The 8,998-nt window shown below is 36.0% G+C and overlaps 1 long non-coding RNA gene across 2 annotated transcripts in view; it reads left to right on the top strand.

Annotated features, from left to right (window-relative positions):
* The first annotated feature begins 589 nt into the window (after positions 1-589).
* LOC148043579 (uncharacterized) overlaps positions 590-8,998 on the top strand; it is a 53,288-nt gene continuing 44,879 nt past the window's right edge. Inside the window, exons 1-2 of one of the 2 annotated variants that reach the window (XR_015698097.1) lie at positions 590-678; positions 5,029-5,103. This is a non-coding gene — a long non-coding RNA (uncharacterized LOC148043579). Of the gene's footprint in view, positions 679-5,025; positions 5,104-8,998 lie in introns of both variants that reach the window. The other variant, XR_015698096.1, reaches the window with a different exon arrangement.

Genomic DNA, 8,998 nt, shown 5'->3' with positions numbered 1-8,998 from the left:
CTGATGAATTGATTTTGTTTAGGAATTTTAAGGACTGGTTAATAAAAATATTTCTCACATAAAAGTGCAAAAAAAAAGTTTCTTGCACAACTTAAATATATGTAATAATAATTCTCATGTAATAATTCCCAATGAATGCACACATCACAAGGAACCTTAACTGTGTGCATTAAAATAGTTTTTTCTCTAATATGTTGGAAAAGTTTTTCTAAAAAGCTTTTAAAAAGAGAAATCAATATTATTTTGTGAATCAAAACTGACCGATCAAGATAAAGTCCCATAGCACTTTCATCTTCTGAAAACAATCATTCCTTGTTTCATTTTCTAGTCCAAAGTAACTTAAAATTGTGAAATGGCTACACCAGAGATAAAATTTGTAAAAGTGCAGCGATTTTTAGTGGCACCCTTTTCACATTTTGGAGTAAATTAAATCATTGAAAGAATGCTGCAAATATATAATTGTTCCCTGCATTCTCTTTGCTTGTGACTTCTATAATCATACAGGCTGATTTACAAATGTAGACTTCAAGGTTGCCCAGTTTCCTGCAGCGTCAAAGACTGTTACTTTGGCATTCTCACTCCTGCCCTTGTAATCATCACTGAGACACTGTGCCTTGGTACTTCCAGTTCCCAGTCTCTTGATTGAACAGCTCATTCTGTGCTAACAAGGTGTCCAAGGTATTTGAACAGGGTCTGCAGTCAGGGGGGGGGGGCGGAATTGTTAATGGTGTCACTCATTAAGGAAGGAGGCACTACTTTTAAGTAATTTGCTAACTGTCCAAATTCCTAGTTGATTTTTGCCTTCTCTGTTTCCAGGGACAAATCTATTGGGATGGGAGAATTCTTTGGAAGAGTTACTGAAGGGGTGTAATTATATCGTTAGATGTAAAATATGTTACTAAATCTGAAGAAGCCCTTACTGTATAGGTTTATTAGAATAAGTATAGAAGATCTGAATTCTAATTTGTTTTGGTTTTAACACATATATTTTTATTGCATAAAAATAACATTGGGACATTATTTATTTAGAAATACGGACTGTTTAGGTGTATAAAATATATGCGCACTGAAGTGGAACTGCTTGGGGAAATATATTATTATGATTAAAAAGAATACAGATTATATAACATGAAAGCTAACTTCCAAAACACAATGAAAGAGTGAAGAAGGAACATTTCTAGACGGTGAGAAATAAGTTGCCAGTCTAGTAAATTTCATTTAAAAGTTTAATAATCATTCAAAAATGATAAATTGTCATAAATAGTTCAGTTTTTATTATCTGTAGCCAAAGTTATAAATCATCATATTTCTTGAAAGAAAAGCAGCTTCATTGGCTTTTAAGAAAAGGGGTGAATATATTAAAGGAAGCTTAATATTCCCTCAGAAACATAAATTGCAAGGAATATAGTTTCTATTCAGACGGAAGCTGATTCAGCTTTCCTTAAGAAGTTGACTTGTTGACTTGGAAAGATTTATTCAGGGAATGCCTATTTAAACTTATTGTCCTACTTCTACACTAACTGTTGCAAACAGATTTACAGTTAACACTTTTAGAAAATAAAAATATAAATCACATGTAAGAGGTAGAAATGGGACACTTGAAAATACTATCTAGCAAAAGGTCAGTTTTCAATAAAGAGTTATATCTAAAGTAACCCTGTTGTTTCAGAAATGTGATTAGAGATTTTCTTCCAAGAATAAATTCAGTGCCTCCCTCTAAAATCTTTCAGTTTATAAATTTAACATTGGCTATGTGACAATTTGGCATTTTTCTTATATGCTTTTTAATGTCAGTGATAAAATAACATCTTGAAAATAAAGGGATTTTTTAAAATTTATTTTTAGTTTGATTTCCCAACTCTCTGATTCTAAACATTGTACGTTATGTAGAGCAATTTGTACTATAATAACCAGTTATTTAAATATAATCTAATTTAAGAATCCATTTGTGAAAAAAATTAAGTTGATAACAAACTGGATGAATTCAGTTCTGCCCTAAACCTTCGGTGTTACCTGTTCCTGAAGTCTTCTGCTAATAATCATTTGGACCTACCTTTAAATTTTTGTCTTTTCAATATTATGCAAATAATTCATGCCATGTGTTCTTTAAGAGACACACAAAAGGTTAGTAAGGGGAACATTTAAAATAAAAGCTTTCAAGTAATTTAATAAATACTGGAAATAAGTCATTTCAAAACTACATCTAAATATAAATTTTAATACTAAATATTATTACTGATTATTTACACGATATTTTGATAATTAAAATGAACATTTTCTTTAACACTCTCTAGATATGAAAACTGAGAGCAATAAAATGCCTTTAGATTTGATTAATTTTTTTAAAAGTTTCAAAACAAGAATGAACTTCAAATGATGGACATTTTGAAACAATCCCTTCTGTTTACTTTGGCATATTCATTTTCACTGTGCACTTTTCTTAGAAGATTTTCAATTTTGCTGGAAAAATCTTATCATTTACTCTATTTTGTCATTAATAGATTTCAAATGTTTATGCCAATGAAAATAATCTCACTTCAACTACCTCTTTCTTTCCAAATTTAATTGTCAAATACAATAAATGTAGGGATTTTTAAATTACTTTTTTATTCTTCATAGTATATTTTGTGTACATGCTTAGTTAAACAATGTTAGCTAAACCCCCTTTTCCTGGTTAAGATAAATCTTTGCTGAGTTTACCAGACTTTGCAGTGATTAATTAAGGGCTATGTTTACATAAATATTAATATACCTCTTGCATAAATATGCTCTTTAAAGGGAATGGCAAGATTGGGACTTTTACATGATGGTTTTTGGCACCATGATGGTGCCATAATGTAATTTGTTTTCAACTGATTGGGAAATAAGTGAAGATAATTGTCTCTTTACTGGGAGACAAGTTCTGTATTTAATCCACCAAATTCAATGAAATTTGCTTTTTCAGATAAATATTTCTAGGATTTCAGTTAAGCTATCTAAAGTGTCCATTCTGTGTATCATTTTATGAACTTACGAAATCCAGATGTTGCTGATATGCAACTGTCAGTTCCTTTCACCGATTCCAGGATTCCTATATAGTCTGAACTCCTGGAATTGGTGTCCAGCATGTTCTAGAGTCCATGAATACAAATCATGCTAGGGTGATTTTTTTTTCCATTTCAGCAGATCAATAGCAGGAAGAATAAGCATCAATTTCAACTTGTATTCTCAAGAAAAATCTTACTTTAGAAAATTATAAAGTGAATGGAGGTCTATGTGGTTTTTTTTCTTCCTTTCCCCCCTTTTATTACAAAAGTGCTTCATCCAAAAAGGGAAAGAGGTCTCTATGGAGCCTCCTTGGAATGTCTATGTGATCACACATTTTTAATATATGTTCCAAAGTAGAAAATCTATTCTACGAAGAATCTTGCTCTGCATGGCAGGAGATAAAATGGATCAGATTCACATGACTAAGCATTATATATATATATATATATATATATATATATATATATATATATATATATATATATATATATATATTATATACATACATACATACACACACACACACAGTTGGAGATTAATTCCATAGAAATAAAAGAGTTTTATATTTTATTGTTATAGATTCATAGTTTAAAACATGTTAATAATCTCACGTGAATTTGGTGCAAAAATACGTGCGTTTTAAAATGTTTAGCTCCTTTGTCAGAGTTAGTGAAAATGGAATGTCTATATTTCTAAATTCCACTATTGTTCTCCCTTTTTGTTAGACAGAAAAAAAAGGAAAGAAAACATACAGGGCACACGGTGAGTGTAAATAGCACTGTTGTGTATAAATCTTTCTTGATGTTCTTCTCCTTTCTATATGCTACATAACTATACTTGCCTAGAGTTTAAAGACATATAAAATCAACAATTAAACCATTTCCTGCTCATAAACAAAAAAGGTTATAACCTTTTGTATTACATAATCCAGTAATCATTCTGACAAAAAAACCCAAGAAAAGTATCCTTCCAAATCCCTCCAAATACTAAAAGACATGAAAACAAAAAGATGGACAATTTGCCAAGTTAACTTTCTTTTAATCAGTTCCTCTGAAATACAAACAAGCACTGACAGGTGGAATCATTGAAAGAAAATTTCAGTCAATTCCATGACTTGCTCTTCAAGACCATAAGCAGGGCTCTTAGAAGAAAACAAATCACCCATGTTGAATTTCCACCTGGCTGAAAACCGCTAAAGTCACTCAAGAAAGGAGTTTTTTGTAATTTTCAAAAAAAAAAGGGGGGTGGGGAACTTCCATACACTGTTGAATAAAAAGGCAGAAGGTGTTTAGGGTCTCTTTGTGAGAAGAAATACCTGACTAGAATCAGGGTCAGGATGGGGTTTGTCTTTTATAAAGTTTGCAAAAGAATGGAGCTGTGATAGGATAGTTGGGCATACATCCTCTTCTTGTTGTGTTGGTAGTTGTAGTTCAGTGGTGGGTTTCAAATTTTTTTAGAACCTCTTCTGTAGGTGTGGCCTGCTTTGTGGGAGTGGCTTGCCAGCCATGTGACTGGGTGGGCATGGCCAACTTGTAAAATGTGATAAAACTCACTTAACAACGCTCTTGCTTAGCAACCAAAATGTTGGCTCAGAAACGCTGGCATTTGAAGCACGCAAGTCTTAAAGCTGTCAAGTTACAAGACCCTTGCACCTCTAACCCTTTAGAAAAAAAACCAGGGGTATTCAAACTTGACAACTTTAAGACTTGTGGACTTCAACTCCCAGAATTCCTCCTCTCGCTTTTCATCTTGATGATGTGTGGGTGGGTGGGGGGAGGGAGCTGGAACCGGTTCTAAACGGCACTGTAGATTTGTGGAACCTCTTCTATAGAAGAGGTTAGAACTGGCAGGAACCCACCCCTGTTGTAGTTGCTAAGGAGCATCATGGAATATATTTGACCCCTAATCTATCAATACCATCTTGTCTCTACTTAAACACAAGCAGTATCATTACTATCTGATGTAAACAGGAAGTATAATTCTTTCTTTGTGTCCTAGCAGTTGGAAGAGAATGAAGAAGAAGAAGAACAAAAGCAGTGATTGTTCCAAAGCTTACCTGATCTAGGTGATGGAGAGGTATTCCTTCACATTAAATTATGAACAACTTAATCTGCATCCCACTAAGACTACTTCTTTATCTACATGGGGTGAGGAGTAAAGTAGGTTGTGAAGTTTTCTGGTGAAAACTTTCAATATTTCAAAAATTGTGCATCCCTCTCTCTTTTGGGCTACAGCAGTGCAATAAACCCTGTGGAAAATGGGTGAGTCTAAGACAGCCAAGTAGCTGCAAGAGATAAATATGATTTCGTTCTGTTTACTTAAAGGCTGTTAAAGTGATTACACCTGATCCATTTCATTACTTTCATTTCTGCCACTTTAAAATTACAATCTGGTGGAACTTTTGGGTGAACATCAGGTGTTACTGATGTTTTGGTGCTTTCATGTACTTCTGACCCCTAGAGTTTTAGTTCTGGCTTAAAAGGAGACAACACAATGCCAAATGTGTTATTTTACTGAAATATAATAATATATAAAGCACACCTCTTTTCTTTAATATTTTTTAAACAAACAAACAATTATCAGTCTGCTTCAGACTTTCACAAAGCTGGGATGCTTTGATTCCCTGCAATATCAGCTAGATATCAGGAGAAAAATAAACCGGTCTGTCGTATCGCAGCTTATATCTTCATCACTTTATGAGTCTGTTAAAATATTTTCTAAGGTTTTTCTAACATTTTAGAGAACTTGAGGCTGATGTGGCCCAAAAGATTATCTAGACTGGGAAAGAAAGCTGGGTTATGCCAATTGTGTTCTGCTTCTATGAGAATGCAGTGCACATTTCCTGCTACTTTTACCAATAGAGAGTTGCCCATGGTCATATTTTACCATTTTTATTATTAAGAGGAAAGTGCTCTTTTCATTGCTGCATTCTGGCTCTATAACTGTTCATGGGCTACTTCTAGCTGTTATCTAGGCCCCAAGGGCAGAAACAGACTTACTCTCAGCACTGCTGTGCCAGTACCTGATGACAGAGTCCTCTTATTATCAATGGTTTCCTTCTTTATCCATCTGCAGGTTATCAATGGGGCTTGTTTGGACATGATTTTAGCGCTCTTTCAGAAAAGTGCTAGATCTGTGTTCAGCAACAGCTCAATTGATGAGTTGGTGTGTAAACATACACCTGCAACTGTTTAGAAAACCATTCTATTTAATAAGTGATAAAATTAACAACATTGAACTATAAATACTGAACTATACTCAACAGTGGTGGGTTCTGGATCCCATTGCAACCGGTATAGTGCAATGGGGCCGGCGTCCACCACATGAACGCTTGCAGCACGTGCACACATGCATGCAGTGTGCACATGTGTACTTACCACCTGCGATGCTCCATGATGCCTCCGCGATGCGCCAGCTGCTTGACGGAGCATCACGCAGGCAGCATACGCTCTGTGCACGGAAGCCCCTAAGAGCTCAAATACCGGTAAAGAGCACCGGCGGGCAGGTGAGCCCTCCAAATTGGACAATCATTTGTCTGAAATGGAATAGGTTTTCCTGCTTAAGCAGGAGTTTGTACTAGAAGAACTTCAAGGTCCCTTTCAACTCTGTTATTCTGTTATTTGGTTAACTCATCATCATCGTGTATTAGGAAAAGTGAATGATAGCTGTTTTTCCACCAGCATTCTTTGGTAATTAGGAGAAAAAATAAAACAAGGTGTTCCAAACATATTTTATTTCCAATATGTCTTATGCAGAGATGGGTTGCTGCCAGTTCAGCCCTGATTGGGTGAACTGGTAGTAGCAGCGGCGGAAGGCTCCGCCCACCTGGCCAGACACTTGTGAGGATGCACAGGAATGGAACACATGCACGAGCGTGCTGAACCAATAGTAAAAAAATTGGCAACCCACCACTGGTCTTATGTTATAATAATAAGAAAATTCATTTCAAATATGAAATTCAGAGGCTGGGGGCACTTTAACATGACTTTCTGACTTTGCAAAGTTTTTAAAAGGTGCTCTATTTCAATGAAAGTTGGGCAAAGAACCCCCCCCCCAAAGCAATGCCTTCTGCTCCAAGAAGATAAATATCTTCATTGCTGTTCTTTGCCTGATATCTGAAGCCTTCAGAGTTCCACAAAAGTTTCTTTTAATGGAATTTTCTTATTGGAACTACCGGTGGATTACTGTGCTTCTCTATGATCCCATGCCATTTGGAATTATTTTGGCCTTCAGATGGTTATTTCAAATAGATAGAAATATTTCAATAGGGATATATTAGATGACCACTTCATGGCAAATGTGTGAGAAGTCTCATGTTGTTTTCCCAAAACGTCTCTATATCTTGCAAATATCTAGCAAACAGAAACCAACAAATTCCTCAAATTATTTTCCTTATTTGACAATAAGGATTCTCAAGCCATATGGCTGAAAGGAGTTAAAGATGCTTTGGTAGGGGGCTTTATTGTTACAGATTGAGTTCTTATTGAACATGATTGTTCCCATGAGTATATTATTGTCCCTGTGTTCTTCAGCAGTCTCAGTGTTTAACTGCCTCTCAGCAATAGCTATTTCCTGAGCAGGATTGGGATATTGGAAATATTATCTCTTATGTATAATGGGGATAATATCTGTCCAAGAGTGATAAGGACCAAAGAGCATTAATTTAGTGTTTTGCTTTCTTTTCCATATTCTTTTATGTCACCTATCTGGTGACAAGAATTTATTGGAGAAAATGTCAGCAATTTTGATATTTAATGTAGCAATAGCACTTAGACATATATTCTACTTTATAATGCTTTACAGCCCTATCAAACCAGTTTGCAGAATCAGCATATTGCCCCCAACAATCTGGGCCTTCATTTTACCAACCTCGGAAAGATGGAAGGCTGAGTCAACCCTGAGCCTGGTGGGATTTGAACTGCCAAATTGCAGGCAGCCGGCAGTCAGCGGAAGTAGTCCGCAGTACAGCATTCTAACCACTGCGCCATCGAGGTTCTTATATATACATCAATATCAACAGTCATTTGGCATAACGTCTTTGGGATGTAGCCATCTCTAGTGAGGGGGATTATTTTAGTACTTCATTAGCAAAATTTGTAAACAGTTTTTAGTAGTTGCTTAGAGAAACTCTACAAAGAGGAGACTATTATTTTAAGAGCATGGTTTAAAATTAGAAATTCTCTTTTGATAATATTCCTGGACACTATCTAGTATAGAAAGCAAATTTCACCATATTTTAAATTCTTTCTGTTCAAGTGAAATCTTCAAATAGAGTGTTAAAGCCTACAGGCAAACCCTGAATTACATATAGTGGGCATTTCTGCCTTGTTTTTTGTTTTTTTTTTAATTTCACATAATTTTGATAAATCTCTGTTTTGATCCCCCTTCTCCGTCCAGGAACGAAAGCCAAACAGACGTACAAAGAAATGTTTTAATCAGTCCAAGCTCTTGTTGGCTGCAAGCTCAAATAAACAAAGATAATAGCTCTGGCAGGAAGTCCTATAACTCACACAATACTGCAAACCCGGCTTCTCTTATCAAGCCACTTATCCAAGTCGGCTTCTCTCGGTTTGTGGACGCAAACGAGAACCAGAACGAGAATGAGAACATTGACTTCTGCAATCAGGGCGTGGCACACACAGTTCCCTTTATATTCAGGAGAGGATCCCAATGAGCAACAGCTGCTCGCAATCATCTCCTGTAAGTACTCAGTTGTTCCTTCCATCAGTAACCCTTCGATGGGGTGCATCCTGCAACAACTCACGAGTGTTTCCCTGAACACTCCCTCTGATCCAAGGCTCCGCTGCCACCTAGTTGCCAATCAGTCTCTCCTCACCCTGCTCCGAGTTGACACCCTGTCTAGGGTCCTCCACCTCCTCCAAAGCTGACTCATAAGCCCCCTCACTGTCGGAGTCTGGCGGCAGCCCCAACGGCTCCTGCCGGGCCACAACACATCTCAATTAATAATTAT

Source organism: Thamnophis sirtalis, unplaced genomic scaffold (assembly GCF_051295495.1).
Source record: "Thamnophis sirtalis isolate CommonGarterSnake01/CBP01778 unplaced genomic scaffold, rThaSir2_p1.2 scaffold_11, whole genome shotgun sequence".
Taxonomy (NCBI): Eukaryota; Metazoa; Chordata; class Lepidosauria; order Squamata; family Natricidae; genus Thamnophis; species Thamnophis sirtalis.
The sequence above is the reverse complement of the archived record's forward strand: the minus strand, read 5'-3'. Positions and strand labels throughout refer to the sequence as shown.